At 48.6% G+C, this 18,763-nt stretch overlaps 10 non-coding genes and 5 pseudogenes across 10 annotated transcripts; 7 read left to right on the top strand and 8 right to left on the bottom strand.

The window, feature by feature from the left end:
- Positions 1-3,328: 3,328 nt before the first annotated feature.
- LOC133341025 (5S ribosomal RNA) lies at positions 3,329-3,437 on the bottom strand (annotated as a pseudogene).
- A 681-nt stretch (positions 3,438-4,118) lies between these two features.
- Positions 4,119-4,237, top strand: LOC133341074 (5S ribosomal RNA). The gene has a single exon (XR_009754996.1). It is a non-coding gene; the product is annotated as a 5S ribosomal RNA (ribosomal RNA).
- Positions 4,238-5,615: 1,378 nt separating this feature from the next.
- Positions 5,616-5,734, bottom strand: LOC133341073 (5S ribosomal RNA). Its single transcript, XR_009754995.1, has one exon. It is a non-coding gene; the product is annotated as a 5S ribosomal RNA (ribosomal RNA).
- A 650-nt stretch (positions 5,735-6,384) lies between these two features.
- Positions 6,385-6,513, top strand: LOC133341021 (5S ribosomal RNA; annotated as a pseudogene).
- An 877-nt stretch (positions 6,514-7,390) lies between these two features.
- LOC133341072 (5S ribosomal RNA) lies at positions 7,391-7,509 on the bottom strand. The gene has a single exon (XR_009754994.1). It is a non-coding gene; the product is annotated as a 5S ribosomal RNA (ribosomal RNA).
- A 675-nt stretch (positions 7,510-8,184) lies between these two features.
- On the top strand, positions 8,185-8,303 carry LOC133341071 (5S ribosomal RNA). The gene has a single exon (XR_009754993.1). It is a non-coding gene; the product is annotated as a 5S ribosomal RNA (ribosomal RNA).
- A 1,628-nt stretch (positions 8,304-9,931) lies between these two features.
- LOC133341024 (5S ribosomal RNA) lies at positions 9,932-10,040 on the bottom strand (annotated as a pseudogene).
- Positions 10,041-10,715: 675 nt separating this feature from the next.
- Positions 10,716-10,834, top strand: LOC133341070 (5S ribosomal RNA). The gene has a single exon (XR_009754992.1). It is a non-coding gene; the product is annotated as a 5S ribosomal RNA (ribosomal RNA).
- Positions 10,835-12,212: 1,378 nt separating this feature from the next.
- Positions 12,213-12,331, bottom strand: LOC133341069 (5S ribosomal RNA). The gene has a single exon (XR_009754991.1). It is a non-coding gene; the product is annotated as a 5S ribosomal RNA (ribosomal RNA).
- Positions 12,332-12,981: 650 nt separating this feature from the next.
- Positions 12,982-13,110, top strand: LOC133341019 (5S ribosomal RNA; annotated as a pseudogene).
- An 877-nt stretch (positions 13,111-13,987) lies between these two features.
- Positions 13,988-14,106, bottom strand: LOC133341067 (5S ribosomal RNA). Its single transcript, XR_009754989.1, has one exon. It is a non-coding gene; the product is annotated as a 5S ribosomal RNA (ribosomal RNA).
- Positions 14,107-14,781: 675 nt separating this feature from the next.
- Positions 14,782-14,900, top strand: LOC133341066 (5S ribosomal RNA). The gene has a single exon (XR_009754988.1). It is a non-coding gene; the product is annotated as a 5S ribosomal RNA (ribosomal RNA).
- Positions 14,901-16,529: 1,629 nt separating this feature from the next.
- On the bottom strand, positions 16,530-16,648 carry LOC133341065 (5S ribosomal RNA). The gene has a single exon (XR_009754987.1). It is a non-coding gene; the product is annotated as a 5S ribosomal RNA (ribosomal RNA).
- A 650-nt stretch (positions 16,649-17,298) lies between these two features.
- On the top strand, positions 17,299-17,427 carry LOC133341022 (5S ribosomal RNA; annotated as a pseudogene).
- An 877-nt stretch (positions 17,428-18,304) lies between these two features.
- On the bottom strand, positions 18,305-18,423 carry LOC133341064 (5S ribosomal RNA). The gene has a single exon (XR_009754986.1). It is a non-coding gene; the product is annotated as a 5S ribosomal RNA (ribosomal RNA).
- Positions 18,424-18,763: the final 340 nt, after the last annotated feature.

Below are 18,763 nucleotides of genomic sequence, written 5' to 3'. Positions count from 1 at the left end.
CCCCCCACACACCCCCCCCGCACGCCCCCCCACACACCCCCCCGCACGCCCCCCCCCACACACCCCCCCCGCACGCCCCCCCCCGCAAGCCCCCCCCACACGCCCCCCCCCGCACGCCCCCCCCACACCCCTCCCCCGCACGCCCCCCCCACACACCCCCCCCGCACGCCCCCCCCGCAAGCCCCCCCCACACGCCCCCCCCGCACGCCCCCCCCCACATACCCCCCCCGCACGCCCCCCCCGCAAGCCCCCCCCACACCCCTCCCCCGCACGCCCCTCCTGCAAGCCCCCCCCCGCACACCCCTCCCGCAAGCCCCCCCCCGCACGCCCCTCCCGCAAGCCCCCCCCCCCCACACACCCCCCCCCCACACACCCCCCGCACGCCCCCCCCCCCGAACCCTGTAGAGCAAAGTCGCGGCAGTGGATTGGCCGTGGCGACGACGTGACTCGATCTTACAGCGTGGAGGTGTTTTGGGTGAGATCGCCGTGAATGCACGAATGTTGTGTCGTCCAACACCACCCGACGCAGGCAGCCAGCAGGCGAAAGAGACAAAACGCATTTTGCTGCTGTTGCGGTGGTGGCATTCCGTGTATGTTACGATACACTACACTATACACTACACTATACACTACACTGCTACAAACATGTCAACTCATTATGTTTACCCCGTATTCTTGTACAGGGACTTTTCAGTTCCATACGGCGTACGGGCAAAAACATGAGTTTTTTTTTATCAATTTGTTTGTGTTTCTCCCTTGTGATGTGACTTTGTAGGATGCATGTTGAGATCTATAAGGGGCACAGGGTGACCAATGAAGTCTGAATTGGTCTGTAATAAGGGATTGACAGCGATGTTGGTGGTGATGGTTGGATGGGCCATAAACGTCAGTAATAATAACGGTGAGGATGTTTTTTCGATTTCAAGCTTTCGTGACAGCAGGGATTCATCTTATTGGTTCTTTCGGTAAAGTCACGTAGAATGGAAATAATAAAATAATAAAAATAAAACATAATAAAATAATTCTCACGACGTTTCGGCCACAACGCAAGCAGCCGTCCTCAGGTGAAGAACAGGTCTGTCGATAAGACATTGTCTTTGACACTGATTGCAACTCTGTCTTATCGACAGACCTGTTCTTCACCTGAGGACGGCTGCTTGCGTTGTGGCCGAAACGTCGTGAGAATTATTTTATTATGTTTTAGTTTTATTATTTTATTATTATTTCCATTCTACGGGATGCCTTTACCGAAAGAACCAAGAAGGTGAGGATGTTCCCAATGAATGTGTGGGTGGGGTTTTTTATTTATTACCAAGATCCTTATATGGTGCCCGTTCGGCACCCTCCTCCACTGCGTCGTTCGGCTCCGTGAGCGCCTTCGAAGAGGGACACGCTCGTGCTGATTGGCCTCGGAGCCGCACGCGGTGAAACGCGCACGCCTCGTGTACACCGCGGCTGTCGCGAACAGAGGGGTCGCGAACAGCGCCATCACCTGCGAGCGATTAAGGGTCCGTACATAAATGACATCACGCGATTTTGGAGGATTTTTGACCGCCCCCTCCTTCTTTCGTCACAGGACGTCACAAAAAGTCAGACCCCCCCCCCCCACTCAAATATGACGTCACAAAGCTCTGACCCCCCCACCCCCCACACAAAAAATTAAACATTCTTCAAATCGCTCTAAACTATTGTCATTGTACTGTAGTGGGTATTTAATGTGGCGCTGCTGCACTCTGATGTTGTAGGAGAAAACATGTATTAAAAAGTATATTTAATTAAGTAGAACGTGTTGTCTAAATTTATTTAAAGTTGCGCATTTTGATGTGACGTCACATTTCTAAACCCCCCTCCCCCTCGTCACACACCGTCACAAATGTCTGACCTCCCCCCCCCCCCACAGGTGCGTGACGTCATTTATGGACGGCCCCACTCCACGACCTTAGTTGTAGACGTCCCATTGAAACGTAGTCCGGTCGCCTCAACCTGGATGTGATACGCTTGTATTATAACCACACATACTCGTGCTGAACATGCAAAAAAAACACACTCTGGTAAGACATGCATTGTCTTTGACACTGATTGCTACCATGATTCCTTGCAACAAGATTTCTGTTTGGTGTTTGAGCATCTTCACACCTCTTTTATTGCCAGAAAGGGTACCACCTATTTTTAAATCCTTTATATTAAGTTCGCGTGCTTGATTGCTTGCTTGCTTAGGACCGTGCAAATCTTTCGGTCGTTTTTTAACCCACTTCCCGTGATCCAATCGAGCTGACATTTTCCACACAGACTCGTTGTGCCAGACAATTATTGTTCGTGAAAAAAATTCCCCAAATTTTACACTTTTTAGGCAAAAAAAAATTTATTTTACATATATTCAAATAGAACGCATTCATGGCTTTGGCTGAACATTACAGTGCAAGAGCCCAGAGCGTAACCCCTCCACAGGCCGTGGTGGAGTAGCGCAGTTAGTAGCGCCCTCACTTCCCATGCCAAAGGACGCAGGATCGATCCCCGCGTCCTCCACAGGCGAATATATTTTTAAATCCTTTATATTAAGTTCGCTTGCTTGCTTAGGACCGTGCAAATCTTTCGCTCGTTTTTTTAACCCACTTCCCGTGATCCAATCGAGCTGACATTTTCCACACAGACTCGTTGTGTGTGACAATTAATTTTCGTGAAATTTTTTTCCAAAATTTTACACTGTTTAGGGAAAACTAATTAAATATTTAATTACCAATTGCTTAATACTGGCAGACAATCATCTGACCCATAGATTGCAGCCATCTCAAGCCAGAGGACGAGAGAACTCTAGCCGCCACGCATATAAAGGATTTATAGTGAAAAACTTTGTTTTTACGGGTTATACTTATTATTCTTTGATACTGGCAAGATAGGCCCCATGTTGTAGCTGCTCACCCCGAGCGATAAATACACTGATCGTGCGTGGTCCTTGTGCTGTTCGCCTTTTGGCGTTCTCTGGTCTGACACTGGTGAGACGAGGCCTTGAAGAAGGCTGTCTCTGATGTAGACCAATCGATTTAAAAGACAATGCATATATTACCAGAGCATGTTTTTGTTTGCATGTTCACCACGAGTACGCGTGGATAATGCAGACATGATTCCTTGCAAAAGGTTTCTGTTTGGTGTTTAAACATCTGAACACCTCTTTTATTGCCAGAAAGGGTCAAATCTATTCTTAGAACGCGGTGGGTTTACACAATGCCCCCTAGAGACGAGAACCCGCCAGCCCGGCTGTGCGTGAGCGACACGCGGGGTAGACAGCGCTCCCCCTGCCGACGGAAAGAGGCAAAAGCCGAGAACAAAAAGCCTACAACACCTGGTATTCCCAGGCGGTCTCCCATCCAAGTACTAACCAGGCTCGACCCTGCTTAGCTTCCGAGATCGGGCGTATTCAGGGTGATATGGTCGTAGGCGAAAGCTCAATGAAGATTCAGTAAATTCATCTTTAACCTAGTTGTCACTCACCTTTGCCTGAACTGATTTAACTTTCCCGTGTGTGAAGACACCTCCTGCAGTCATCCTCGCATTCACGGTGGAGTTCAACTCAAGACGTCTCGGTGCAAAGCCAAGTGGTCTCATCTCTGGAGTAGCAGCAGCAGCCTCCCAGTTGAGCATCTATCTCAGGAGAAGAGTTGTGATCATATTTACAGTATATCCAGTATTTGTGTGTATTTAAACCATGACGTCCAGACTTTGTTCATCCACTGATGGATGAAGTCCTACAACACGCCATGTCTGTCCTGTCCTAGAGGTTGATTGAGCATACTTCACCACGCTGGTCGACGGTGCGGGTTGGTGGGGAAGTGGTGGGGGTGGGGAGAGGCTGACCTGGTTCGAATATCACTCGACACCACCGATGTTAGCCGTGCCCGGGATTCTAACTCAGCTCAGCAGCTTCACTGCACCGTGACGCTGAGAGCCACGGCGCCCTAAGGGCTGTGGTCTTGACAGTGGCAGAAGTGAGCTCTGGGGTCGCGATCTCTAGCTGGTGGTGAACACGAGTTTCGTGGGAAACGCTCATTCGCTGTGAAAATAGCATCAGCAGAATCCTGATAACGTTAGAGATGAATTTACTGAATCTTCTCTGAGCGCTCGCCTACGACCATATCACCCTGAATACGCCCGATCTCGTCCGATCTCGGAAGCTAAGCAGGGTCGAGCCTGGTTAGTACTTGGATGGGAGACCGCCTGGGAATACCAGGTGTTGTAGGCTTTTTGTTCTCGGCTTTTGCCTCTTCTCGTCGGCAGGGGGAGCGCTGTCTTCGCCCGCGTGTCGCTCACGTACAGCGGGGCTGGCGGGTTCTCGTCTCTAGGGGGCACCGCTACCTCGGCGAGAAGCTGACAACAGATGAATTTTACAGCCTTTGTCATTCCACTGCTGGATGAAAGCCTGTCCAAACCACGTCAGATATAGTTTTTGTTAACCGTGTATCGCCACGCTGGTCAGTTTTTGGGTTTGCGACGTCACTTTTATTGTTGGCGCACGGCTAAAATATTTATTTACAGCTGCCTGATTGAACGTTCACAGCCCTCTGTCAATCCACTGCTGGATGAGGGCCTCGACATGCCGAGTGGGTAATGGGGCTTATTTGACCGCGCGTCCACGCTGGTCCCTGGGGGTTCGTGAGGGCGGGAATCTCTGTACATAGAAGTGGGGTGCAACAAGCGGGTGTTGTGCGCTGCCCACTGAAGAGGGGACAGTGGGAAATGAGAGTTGGCTTCTTGCACTTATTTACACCATGGGACCTGATAAAAATGACACGTTAAAACTTTTAATTTTAATGACCAGTTTTTTTAATTGGCGAAAGAACAGTTGAACTTTTAGTTGCGATTGAGTCATACATCCTTCAATCAATCAAAACAATTACTAATAAATAATTCTCATTTATATTAAAAGTAAAATGATGAAATTATCTGGGAACAATGCATTGTAGGAGAATGATTTCATATCAACACCAGCAATAATCCACTGAGCGCGAAATCCACAAAATAAAAGTATTTATTTACACATCCCATCAGCCAGGTGACCTGAGAATGAATCGTTTCATTAGCAAAGGTTGACCACAGGAACAAACTCTGGGCTGGTTTTGACAATCAGTGTCTCATTAACAGAGTGAATTATGGTGAACTGTGGGACGTTCAGGTGCAAGGCCCCCTCTGTTAGCTGTGGGTCCAAGTGGAGCACAAAACTCTACAATGCACGACACGAAATGACCAGGCGAGGTAGTGGTGCCCACTAGAGACGAGAACCCGCCAGCTCCTCTCTGCGTGAGCGACACGCACAGAGTGGAACTTGCATATTTAAGTCTGTGGGGAGCACTGCCAACTCGGGGTGAGCGTGTTCCATTAGTTTAACAGCTCTTAGTCAATCCAAGCCACTGTCATGTTCATCGTGGTTATGCAATTTAACATAGAACTCTAAGCAAGAAAAAACCTGATGAATTCCAATTCTGAATCCCAAGTAGTCAAGAGTTTGACCCTGAACAGGCAGTGCCCCCTACAGACATTGAAATGCCAATTCGGCTTCGTGCGCGTGAAACGTAGAGTAAATAGCGCCCCCTGGAGACACGAAAACGCAAAACGTTTCTAAAAGCCTACAACACCTGGTATTCCCAGGCGGTCTCCCATCCAAGTACTAACCAGGCTCGACCCTGCTTAGCTTCCGAGATCGGACGAGATCGGGCGTATTCAGGGTGATATGGTCGTAGGCGAAAGCTTCGTGTAGATTTAGTAATTTCATCTCTAACTTTATCAGGTTTCTCTGATGCTATTTTCACAGTGAATGAGCGTTTCCCATGAAACTCGTGTTTACCGCCAGCTGCAAATCGCGAGCCCAGAGCTCACTTCTGCCACTGTCAAGACCACAGCCCTTAGGGCGCCGTGGCTCTCAGCGTCACGGTGCAGTGAAGCTGCCGAGCTGAGTTAGAATCCCGGGCACGGCTAACATCGGTGGTGTCGAGTGATATTCGAACCAGGTCAGCCTCTCTCCACCCCCACCACTTCCCCACCAACCCGCACCGTCGACCAGCGTGGTGAAGTATGCTCAATCAACCCCCAGGACAGGGATTCATCCATCAGTGGATGAACAAATTCGGTACGTCATGGTTTAAATACACACGAATACTGTATATAAATATGATCACAACTCTTCTTCTGAGATTGATGCTCAACTGGGAGGCTGCAGCTGCTCCAGAGATGAGACCACTTGGCTTTGCACCGAGACGTCTTGAGTTGAACTCCACCGTGAATGCGAGGATGACTGCAGGCGGTGTCTTCACACTATGGGGAAGTTGAACAATTTATTTCAAAATGAGTACCGGTACATTAGAGATGAATTTACTGAATCTTCACTGAGCTCTCGCCTACGACCATATCACCCTGAATACGCCCGATCTCGCCCGATCTCGTCCGATCTCGGAAGCTAAGCAGGGTCGAGCCTGGTTAGTACTTGGATGGGAGACCGCCTGGGAATACCAGGTGTTGTAGGCTTTTTGTTCTCGGCTTTTGCCTCTTTCCGTCGGCAGGGGGAGCGCTGTCTACCCCGCGTGTCGCTCACGCACAGCGGGGCTGGCGGGTTCTCGTCTCTAGGGGGCACCGCTACCTCGGCCTGAAGAATCAGAAGGTAACTGGAAAACTTTATATTTTACCAGGTAAAGTCCACTGAGCTACATAGCTCTTTTTCAGAAGCGACATGGCCACAAACGAGAGCTCAACAAAGTGGCTGTGGAAGTTGCTGGCAGCCAAATACTCAAAAACAAGTAAACACACACTTTTAATATTTTAGTCGTGGCTTAATTATAATTATTTCCAAGTCTAGGAATTAAATATTTTAGTTTGTCCCCTTTTTGCCGTACAGTGTCAGTGTCAATTTGGATAAAAACATTGAAGGTTGCTGCCGCAAAGTGGTTGGAAGCAACTCGTTTTTTCATGTCTCGGAATAAAATCACTGAAGCTTAAGTGCGAATGTCATTTTACAACATCATTTCTACTTTAAAAATTTTCATTCTGGAATGCTGCGATGTCTGCCGGCAGAGATGCCCTTGCAAAAGAGATTCTTAACTAAAGGGCTTTACTCGATGGAAAATGAGCTTCTTTAGAATAATTGGCTGTTAGAAATGTCCACATGATAATAAGCCACTTCGTTGAGCTATCATTTGTGGCCATGTCGCTTCTGAAAAAGAGCTATGTAGCTCAGTGGACTTTACCTGGTAAAATATAAAGTTTTCCAGTTACCTTCTGATTCTTCAGGCCGTGGTAGCGGTGCCCCCTAGAGACGAGAACCCGCCAGCCCCGCTGTGCGTGAGCGACACGCGGGGTAGACAGCGCTCCCCCTGCCGACGGGAAGAGGCAAAAGCCGAGAACAAAAAGCCTACAACACCTGGTATTCCCAGGCGGTCTCCCATCCAAGTACTAACCAGGCTCGACCCTGCTTAGCTTCCGAGATCGGACGAGATCGGGCGTATTCAGGGTGATATGGTCGTAGGCGAAAGCTCAGAGAAGATTCAGTAAATTCATCTCTAACTTGATCAGGATTCTGCTGATATTATTTTCACAGCGAATGCGCGTTTCCCATGAAACTCGTGTTCACCACCAGCTACAGATCGCGAGCCCAGAGCTCACTTCTGCCACTGTCAAGACCACAGCCCTTAGGGCGCCGTGGCTCTCAGCGTCACGGTGCAGTGAAGCTGCCGAGCTGAGTTAGAATCCCGGGCACGGCTAACATCGGTGGTGTCGAGTGATATCCGAACGAGGTCAGCCTCTCTCCACCCCCACCACTTCACCACCAACACGCACCGTCCACCAGCGTGGTGAAGTATGCTCAATCAACCCCCAGGACAGGACAGACACGGCGTGTTGTAGGGCTTCATCCATCAGTGGATGAACAAAGTCTGGACGTCATGGTTTAAATACAAACAAATATTGTATATAAATATGATTACAACTCTTCTTCTGAGATGGATGCTCGACTGGGAGGCTGCTGCAGCTGCTCCAGAGATGAGACCACTTGGCTTTGCACCGAGACGTCTTGAGTTGAACTCCACCGTGAATGCGAGGATGACTGCAGGCGGTGTCTTCACACTATGGGGAAGTTGAACAATTTATTTCAAAATGAGTACCGGTACATTAGAGATGAATTTACTGAATCTTCACTGAGCTTTCGCCTACGACCATATCACCCTGAATACGCCCGATCTCGTCCGATCTCGGAAGCTAAGCAGGGTCGAGCCTGGTTAGTACTTGGATGGGAGACCGCCTGGGAATACCAGGTGTTGTAGGCTTTTAGAGACCTTTTCCGTATTCGTGTCTCCAGGGGGCGCTATTTACTCCACGTTTCACGCGCACGAAGCCGAACTGGCGTTTCAATGTCTTTCGGGGTCAAACTCGTGACTTCTTGGGATTCCGAATTGGAATTCATCAGGTTTTTGTTTGCTTAGAGTTCTATCTTTATTTGCAAAACCACGATGAACATGACAGTGGCTTGGATTGACCAAGAGCTGATAAACAAATGGAACACCCTCACCCCGAGTTGGCAGTGCTCCCCACAGACTTAAATATGCAAGTTCCACTCTGTGCGTGTCGCTCACGCAGAGCGAAGCTGGCGGGTTCTCGTCTCTAGGGGGCACCGCTACCTCGCCTGGTCATTCCGTGTCGTGCATTGCAGAGTTTTGTGCTCCACTTGGACCCACAGCTCACAGAGGGGCCCTTGCACGTGAACGTCCCGCAGTTCACCAGAATTCACTCTGTTGATGAGACACTGATTGTCAAAACCAGCCCAGAGTTGTTTTTTTCTTCTTCTTGGTTCTTTCGGTAAAGTTACGTAGAATGGAAATAATAAAATAATAATAAATAAAACATTATTAAATAATTCTCACGACGTTTCGGCGACAACGCAAGCAGCCGTCCTCAGGTGAAGACCCCGACAGACCTGGTCTTCACCTGAATTATTTATTATGTTTTTTTATTTGATTATTTCCATTCTACGTGACTTTACCGAAAGAACCAAGAAGATGAATCCCTGCAGTCACGAAAGCTTTAAATCGAAAAGCCCAGAGTTTGTTCCTGTGGTCAACCATTGCTTATGAAACGATTCACTCTAAGGTAGCCTGGCTGATGGGATGTGTAAAAAATACTTTTATTTTGGAGATTTCGCGCTCAGTGGATTATCGCTGTTGCTGACATGAAAGCATTCTCCTACAATGCATTATGCCCAGATAATTTCATCATTTTACTTTTAATATAAATGAGAATGATTTATTAGTCATTATTTTGATTGATTGAAGGATGTGTGACTAAATCGCAACTTATAGTTCAACTGTTCTTATCGCAATAAAAAAACGGATCATCAAAATTAATCGTTTTTAACATATTATTCAGGTCCCATGGTGTAAATAAGTGCAAGAGGCCAATTCTCATTTCCCACTATCACCTCTTCAGTGGGCAGTGCACAACACCCGCTTGTTGCACCCCACTTCTATGTACAGAGATCCCCGCCCTCACTAACCCCCAGGGACCAGCGTGGACGCGCGGTCAAATAAGCCCCATTACCCACTCGGCATGTGGAGGCCCTCATCCAGCAGTGGATTGACAGAGGGATGTGAACGTTCAATCAGGCAGCTGTAAATAAATGTTTTAGCCGTGCGCCACAAATAAAAGTGACGTCGCAAACCCAAAAACTGACCAGCGTGGCGATATATGGTTAACAAAAACAATAACCGACGTGGTTTGAGCAGACTTTCATCCAGCAGTGGAATGACAAAGGCTGTAAAATTCAGCTGTTGTCAGCTACGAGCCGAGGCAGCGGTGCCCCCGAGAGACGAGAACCCGCCAGCCCCGCTGTGCGTGAGCGACACGCGGGGTAGACAGCGCTCCCCCTGCCGACGGAAAGAGGCAAAAGCCGAGAACTAAAAGCCTACAACACCTGGTATTCCCAGGCGGTCTCCCATCCAAGTACTAACCAGGCTCGACCCTGCTTAGCTTCCGAGATCGGGCGTATTCAGGGTGATATGGTCGTAGGCGAAAGCTTAGTGAAGATTCAGTTAATTCATCTCTAATGTACCGGTACTCATTTTGAAAGAAATTGTTCAACTTCCCCATAGTGTGAAGACACCGCCTGCAGTCATCCTCGCATTCACGGTGGAGTTCAACTCAAGACGTCTCGGTGCAAAGCCAAGTGGTCTCATCTCTGGAGCAGCTGCAGCAGCCTCCCAGTCGAGCATCCATCTCAGAAGAAGAGTTGTAATCATATTTATATACAGTATTCGTGTGTATTTAAACCATGACGTACCGAATTTGTTCATCCACTGATGGATGAAGCCCTACAACACGCCGTGTCTGTCCTGTCCTGGGGGTTGATTGAGCATACTTCACCACGCTGGTGGACGGTGCGTGTTGGTGGTGAAGTGGTGGGGGTGGAGAGAGGCTGACCTCGTTCGGATATCACTCGACACCACCGATGTTAGCCGTGCCCGGGATTCTAACTCAGCTCGGCAGCTTCACTGCACCGTGACGCTGAGAGCCACGGCGCCCTAAGGGCTGTGGTCTTGACAGTGGCAGAAGTGAGCTCTGGGGTCGCGATCTGTAGCTGGTGGTGAACACGAGTTTCGTGGGAAACGCTCATTCGCTGAGAAAATAGCATCAGCAGAATCCTGATAACGTTAGAGATGAATTTACTGAATCTTCTCTGAGCGCTCGCCTACGACCATATCACCCTGAATACGCCCGATCTCGTCCGATCTCGGAAGCTAAGCAGGGTCGAGCCTGGTTAGTACTTGGATGGGAGACCGCCTGGGAATACCAGGTGTTGTAGGCTTTTAGTTCTCGGCTTTTGCCTCTTCTCGTCGGCAGGGGGAGCGCTGTCTTCGCCCGCGTGTCGCTCACGTACAGCGGGGCTGGCGGGTTCTCGTCTCTAGGGGGCACCGCTACCTCGGCGAGTAGCTGACAACAGATGAATTTTACAGCCTTTGTCATTCCACTGCTGGATGAAAGCCTGTCCAAACCACGTCAGATATAGTTTTTGTTAACCGTGTATCGCCACGCTGGTCAGTTTTTGGGTTTGCGACGTCACTTTTATTGTTGGCGCACGGCTAAAATATTTATTTACAGCTGCCTGATTGAACGTTCACAGCCCTCTGTCAATCCACTGCTGGATGAGGGCCTCGACATGCCGAGTGGGTAATGGGGCTTATTTGACCGCGCGTCCACGCTGGTCCCTGGGGGTTCGTGAGGGCGGGAATCTCTGTACATAGAAGTGGGGTGCAACAAGCGGGTGTTGTGCGCTGCCCACTGAAGAGGGGACAGTGGGAAATGAGAGTTGGCTTCTTGCACTTATTTACACCATGGGACCTGATAAAAATGACACGTTAAAACTTTTAATTTTAATGACCAGTTTTTTTAATTGGCGAAAGAACAGTTGAACTTTTAGTTGCGATTGAGTCATACATCCTTCAATCAATCAAAATAATTACTAATAAATAATTCTCATTTATATTAAAAGTAAAATGATGAAATTATCTGGGAACAATGCATTGTAGGAGAATGATTTCATATCAACACCAGCAATAATCCACTGAGCGCGAAATCCACAAAATAAAAGTATTTATTTACACATCCCATCAGCCAGGTGACCTGAGAATGAATCGTTTCATTAGCAAAGGTTGACCACAGGAACAAACTCTGGGCTGGTTTTGACAATCAGTGTCTCATTAACAGAGTGAATTATGGTGAACTGTGGGACGTTCAGGTGCAAGGCCCCCTCTGTTAGCTGTGGGTCCAAGTGGAGCACAAAACTCTACAATGCACGACACGAAATGACCAGGCGAGGTAGTGGTGCCCACTAGAGACGAGAACCCGCCAGCTCCTCTCTGCGTGAGCGACACGCACAGAGTGGAACTTGCATATTTAAGTCTGTGGGGAGCACTGCCAACTCGGGGTGAGCGTGTTCCATTAGTTTAACAGCTCTTAGTCAATCCAAGCCACTGTCATGTTCATCGTGGTTATGCAATTTAACATAGAACTCTAAGCAAAAAAAAACCTGATGAATTCCAATTCTGAATCCCAAGTAGTCAAGAGTTTGACCCTGAACAGGCAGTGCCCCCTACAGACATTGAAATGCCAATTCGGCTTCGTGCGCGTGAAACGTAGAGTAAATAGCGCCCCCTGGAGACACGAAAACGCAAAACGTTTCTAAAAGCCTACAACACCTGGTATTCCCAGGCGGTCTCCCATCCAAGTACTAACCAGGCTCGACCCTGCTTAGCTTCCGAGATCGGACGAGATCGGGCGTATTCAGGGTGATATGGTCGTAGGCGAAAGCTTCGTGTAGATTTAGTAATTTCATCTCTAACTTTATCAGGTTTCTCTGATGCTATTTTCACAGTGAATGAGCGTTTCCCATGAAACTCGTGTTTACCGCCAGCTGCAAATCGCGAGCCCAGAGCTCACTTCTGCCACTGTCAAGACCACAGCCCTTAGGGCGCCGTGGCTCTCAGCGTCACGGTGCAGTGAAGCTGCCGAGCTGAGTTAGAATCCCGGGCACGGCTAACATCGGTGGTGTCGAGTGATATTCGAACCAGGTCAGCCTCTCTCCACCCCCACCACTTCCCCACCAACCCGCACCGTCGACCAGCGTGGTGAAGTATGCTCAATCAACCCCCAGGACAGGGATTCATCCATCAGTGGATGAACAAATTCGGTACGTCATGGTTTAAATACACACGAATACTGTATATAAATATGATCACAACTCTTCTTCTGAGATTGATGCTCAACTGGGAGGCTGCAGCTGCTCCAGAGATGAGACCACTTGGCTTTGCACCGAGACGTCTTGAGTTGAACTCTACCGTGAATGCGAGGATGACTGCAGGCGGTGTCTTCACACTATGGGGAAGTTGAACAATTTATTTCAAAATGAGTACCGGTACATTAGAGATGAATTTACTGAATCTTCACTGAGCTCTCGCCTACGACCATATCACCCTGAATACGCCCGATCTCGCCCGATCTCGTCCGATCTCGGAAGCTAAGCAGGGTCGAGCCTGGTTAGTACTTGGATGGGAGACCGCCTGGGAATACCAGGTGTTGTAGGCTTTTTGTTCTCGGCTTTTGCCTCTTTCCGTCGGCAGGGGGAGCGCTGTCTACCCCGCGTGTCGCTCACGCACAGCGGGGCTGGCGGGTTCTCGTCTCTAGGGGGCACCGCTACCTCGGCCTGAAGAATCAGAAGGTAACTGGAAAACTTTATATTTTACCAGGTAAAGTCCACTGAGCTACATAGCTCTTTTTCAGAAGCGACATGGCCACAAACGAGAGCTCAACAAAGTGGCTGTGGAAGTTGCTGGCAGCCAAATACTCAAAAACAAGTAAACACACACTTTTAATATTTTAGTCGTGGCTTAATTATAATTATTTCCAAGTCTAGGAATTAAATATTTTAGTTTGTCCCCTTTTTGCCGTACAGTGTCAGTGTCAATTTGGATAAAAACATTGAAGGTTGCTGCCGCAAAGTGGTTGGAAGCAACTCGTTTTTTCATGTCTCGGAATAAAATCACTGAAGCTTAAGTGCGAATGTCATTTTACAACATCATTTCTACTTTAAAAATTTTCATTCTGGAATGCTGCGATGTCTGCCGGCAGAGATGCCCTTGCAAAAGAGATTCTTAACTAAAGGGCTTTACTCGATGGAAAATGAGCTTCTTTAGAATAATTGGCTGTTAGAAATGTCCACATGATAATAAGCCACTTCGTTGAGCTATCATTTGTGGCCATGTCGCTTCTGAAAAAGAGCTATGTAGCTCAGTGGACTTTACCTGGTAAAATATAAAGTTTTCCAGTTACCTTCTGATTCTTCAGGCCGTGGTAGCGGTGCCCCCTAGAGACGAGAACCCGCCAGCCCCGCTGTGCGTGAGCGACACGCGGGGTAGACAGCGCTCCCCCTGCCGACGGGAAGAGGCAAAAGCCGAGAACAAAAAGCCTACAACACCTGGTATTCCCAGGCGGTCTCCCATCCAAGTACTAACCAGGCTCGACCCTGCTTAGCTTCCGAGATCGGACGAGATCGGGCGTATTCAGGGTGATATGGTCGTAGGCGAAAGCTCAGAGAAGATTCAGTAAATTCATCTCTAACTTGATCAGGATTCTGCTGATATTATTTTCACAGCGAATGCGCGTTTCCCATGAAACTCGTGTTCACCACCAGCTACAGATCGCGAGCCCAGAGCTCACTTCTGCCACTGTCAAGACCACAGCCCTTAGGGCGCCGTGGCTCTCAGCGTCACGGTGCAGTGAAGCTGCCGAGCTGAGTTAGAATCCCGGGCACGGCTAACATCGGTGGTGTCGAGTGATATCCGAACGAGGTCAGCCTCTCTCCACCCCCACCACTTCACCACCAACACGCACCGTCCACCAGCGTGGTGAAGTATGCTCAATCAACCCCCAGGACAGGACAGACACGGCGTGTTGTAGGGCTTCATCCATCAGTGGATGAACAAAGTCTGGACGTCATGGTTTAAATACAAACAAATATTGTATATAAATATGATTACAACTCTTCTTCTGAGATGGATGCTCGACTGGGAGGCTGCTGCAGCTGCTCCAGAGATGAGACCACTTGGCTTTGCACCGAGACGTCTTGAGTTGAACTCCACCGTGAATGCGAGGATGACTGCAGGCGGTGTCTTCACACTATGGGGAAGTTGAACAATTTATTTCAAAATGAGTACCGGTACATTAGAGATGAATTTACTGAATCTTCACTGAGCTTTCGCCTACGACCATATCACCCTGAATACGCCCGATCTCGTCCGATCTCGGAAGCTAAGCAGGGTCGAGCCTGGTTAGTACTTGGATGGGAGACCGCCTGGGAATACCAGGTGTTGTAGGCTTTTAGAGACCTTTTCCGTATTCGTGTCTCCAGGGGGCGCTATTTACTCCACGTTTCACGCGCACGAAGCCGAACTGGCGTTTCAATGTCTTTCGGGGTCAAACTCGTGACTTCTTGGGATTCCGAATTGGAATTCATCAGGTTTTTGTTTGCTTAGAGTTCTATCTTTATTTGCAAAACCACGATGAACATGACAGTGGCTTGGATTGACCAAGAGCTGATAAACAAATGGAACACCCTCACCCCGAGTTGGCAGTGCTCCCCACAGACTTAAATATGCAAGTTCCACTCTGTGCGTGTCGCTCACGCAGAGCGAAGCTGGCGGGTTCTCGTCTCTAGGGGGCACCGCTACCTCGCCTGGTCATTCCGTGTCGTGCATTGCAGAGTTTTGTGCTCCACTTGGACCCACAGCTCACAGAGGGGCCCTTGCACGTGAACGTCCCGCAGTTCACCAGAATTCACTCTGTTGATGAGACACTGATTGTCAAAACCAGCCCAGAGTTGTTTTTTTCTTCTTCTTGGTTCTTTCGGTAAAGTTACGTAGAATGGAAATAATAAAATAATAATAAATAAAACATTATTAAATAATTCTCACGACGTTTCGGCGACAACGCAAGCAGCCGTCCTCAGGTGAAGACCCCGACAGACCTGGTCTTCACCTGAATTATTTATTATGTTTTTTTATTTGATTATTTCCATTCTACGTGACTTTACCGAAAGAACCAAGAAGATGAATCCCTGCAGTCACGAAAGCTTTAAATCGAAAAGCCCAGAGTTTGTTCCTGTGGTCAACCATTGCTTATGAAACGATTCACTCTAAGGTAGCCTGGCTGATGGGATGTGTAAAAAATACTTTTATTTTGGAGATTTCGCGCTCAGTGGATTATCGCTGTTGCTGACATGAAAGCATTCTCCTACAATGCATTATGCCCAGATAATTTCATCATTTTACTTTTAATATAAATGAGAATGATTTATTAGTCATTATTTTGATTGATTGAAGGATGTGTGACTAAATCGCAACTTATAGTTCAACTGTTCTTATCGCAATAAAAAAACGGATCATCAAAATTAATCGTTTTTAACATATTATTCAGGTCCCATGGTGTAAATAAGTGCAAGAGGCCAATTCTCATTTCCCACTGTCCCCTCTTCAGTGGGCAGCGCACAACACCCGCTTGTTGCACCCCACTTCTATGTACAGAGATTCCCGCCCTCACGAACCCCCAGGGACCAGCGTGGACGCGCGGTCAAATAAGCCCCATTACCCACTCGGCATGTCGAGGCCCTCATCCAGCAGTGGATTGACAGAGGGCTGTGAACGTTCAATCAGGCAGCTGTAAATAAATATTTTAGCCGTGCGCCAACAATAAAAGTGACGTCGCAAACCCAAAAACTGACCAGCGTGGCGATACACGGTTAACAAAAACTATATCTGACGTGGTTTGGACAGGCTTTCATCCAGCAGTGGAATGACAAAGGCTGTAAAATTCATCTGTTGTCAGCTACTCGCCGAGGTAGCGGTGCCCCCTAGAGACGAGAACCCGCCAGCCCCGCTGTACGTGAGCGACACGCGGGCGAAGACAGCGCTCCCCCTGCCGACGAGAAGAGGCAAAAGCCGAGAACTAAAAGCCTACAACACCTGGTATTCCCAGGCGGTCTCCCATCCAAGTACTAACCAGGCTCGACCCTGCTTAGCTTCCGAGATCGGACGAGATCGGGCGTATTCAGGGTGATATGGTCGTAGGCGAAAGCTTCGTGTAGATTTAGTAATTTCATCTCTAACTTTATCAGGTTTCTCTGATGCTATTTTCACAGTGAATGAGCGTTTCCCATGAAACTCGTGTTTACCGCCAGCTGCAAATCGCGAGCCCAGAGCTCACTTCTGCCACTGTCAAGACCACAGCCCTTAGGGCGCCGTGGCTCTCAGCGTCACGGTGCAGTGAAGCTGCCGAGCTGAGTTAGAATCCCGGGCACGGCTAACATCGGTGGTGTCGAGTGATATTCGAACCAGGTCAGCCTCTCTCCACCCCCACCACTTCACCACCAACCCGCACCGTCGACCAGCGTGGTGAAGTATGCTCAATCAACCCCCAGGACAGGGATTCATCCATCAGTGGATGAACAAATTCGGTACGTCATGGTTTAAATACACACGAATACTGTATATAAATATGATCACAACTCTTCTTCTGAGATTGATGCTCAACTGGGAGGCTGCAGCTGCTCCAGAGATGAGACCACTTGGCTTTGCACCGAGACGTCTTGAGTTGAACTCCACCGTGAATGCGAGGATGACTGCAGGCGGTGTCTTCACACTATGGGGAAGTTGAACAATTTATTTCAAAATGAGTACCGGTACATTAGAGATGAATTTACTGAATCTTCACTGAGCTCTCGCCTACGACCATATCACCCTGAATACGCCCGATCTCGCCCGATCTCGTCCGATCTCGGAAGCTAAGCAGGGTCGAGCCTGGTTAGTACTTGGATGGGAGACCGTCTGGGAATACCAGGTGTTGTAGGCTTTTTGTTCTCGGCTTTTGCCTCTTTCCGTCGGCAGGGGGAGCGCTGTCTACCCCGCGTGTCGCTCACGCACAGCGGGGCTGGCGGGTTCTCGTCTCTAGGGGGCACCGCTACCTCGGCCTGAAGAATCAGAAGGTAACTGGAAAACTTTATATTTTACCAGGTAAAGTCCACTGAGCTACATAGCTCTTTTTCAGAAGCGACATGGCCACAAACGAGAGCTCAACAAAGTGGCTGTGGAAGTTGCTGGCAGCCAAATACTCAAAAACAAGTAAACACACACTTTTAATATTTTAGTCGTGGCTTAATTATAATTATTTCCAAGTCTAGGAATTAAATATTTTAGTTTGTCCCCTTTTTGCCGTACAGTGTCAGTGTCAATTTGGATAAAAACATTGAAGGTTGCTGCCGCAAAGTGGTTGGAAGCAACTCGTTTTTTCATGTCTCGGAATAAAATCACTGAAGCTTAAGTGCGAATGTCATTTTACAACATCATTTCTACTTTAAAAATTTTCATTCTGGAATGCTGCGATGTCTGCCGGCAGAGATGCCCTTGCAAAAGAGATTCTTAACTAAAGGGCTTTACTCGATGGAAAATGAGCTTCTTTAGAATAATTGGCTGTTAGAAATGTCCACATGATAATAAGCCACTTCGTTGAGCTATCATTTGTGGCCATGTCGCTTCTGAAAAAGAGCTATGTAGCTCAGTGGACTTTACCTGGTAAAATATAAAGTTTTCCAGTTACCTTCTGATTCTTCAGGCCGTGGTAGCGGTGCCCCCTAGAGACGAGAACCCGCCAGCCCCGCTGTGCGTGAGCGACACGCGGGGTAGACAGCGCTCCCCCTGCCGACGAGAAGAGGCAAAAGCCGAGAACTAAAAGCCTACAACACCTGGTATTCCCAGGCGGTCTCCCATCCAAGTACTAACCAGGCTCGACCCTGCTTAGCTTCCGAGATCGGACGAGATCGGGCGTATTCAGGGTGATATGGTCGTAGGCGAAAGCTCAGAGAAGATTCAGTAAATTCATCTCTAACTTGATCAGGATTCTGCTGATATTATTTTCACAGCGAATGCGCGTTTCCCATGAAACTCGTGTTCACCACCAGCTACAGATCGCGAGCCCAGAGCTCACTTCTGCCACTGTCAAGACCACAGCCCTTAGGGCGCCGTGGCTCTCAGCGTCACGGTGCAGTGAAGCTGCTGAGCTGAGTTAGAATCCCGGGCACGGCTAACATCGGTGGTGTCGAGTGATATCCGAACCAGGTCAGCCTCTCTCCACCCCCACCACTTCCCCACCCACCTGCACCGTCCACCAGCGTGGTGAAGTATGCTCAATC

Source organism: Lethenteron reissneri, chromosome 10, assembly GCF_015708825.2.
Source record: "Lethenteron reissneri isolate LAM-NWPU_2019-01 chromosome 10, ASM1570882v1, whole genome shotgun sequence".
Taxonomy (NCBI): Eukaryota; Metazoa; Chordata; class Hyperoartia; order Petromyzontiformes; family Petromyzontidae; genus Lethenteron; species Lethenteron reissneri.
Note: the sequence above shows the minus strand (reverse complement) of the source record. Positions and strands in the feature narration are given on the sequence as shown.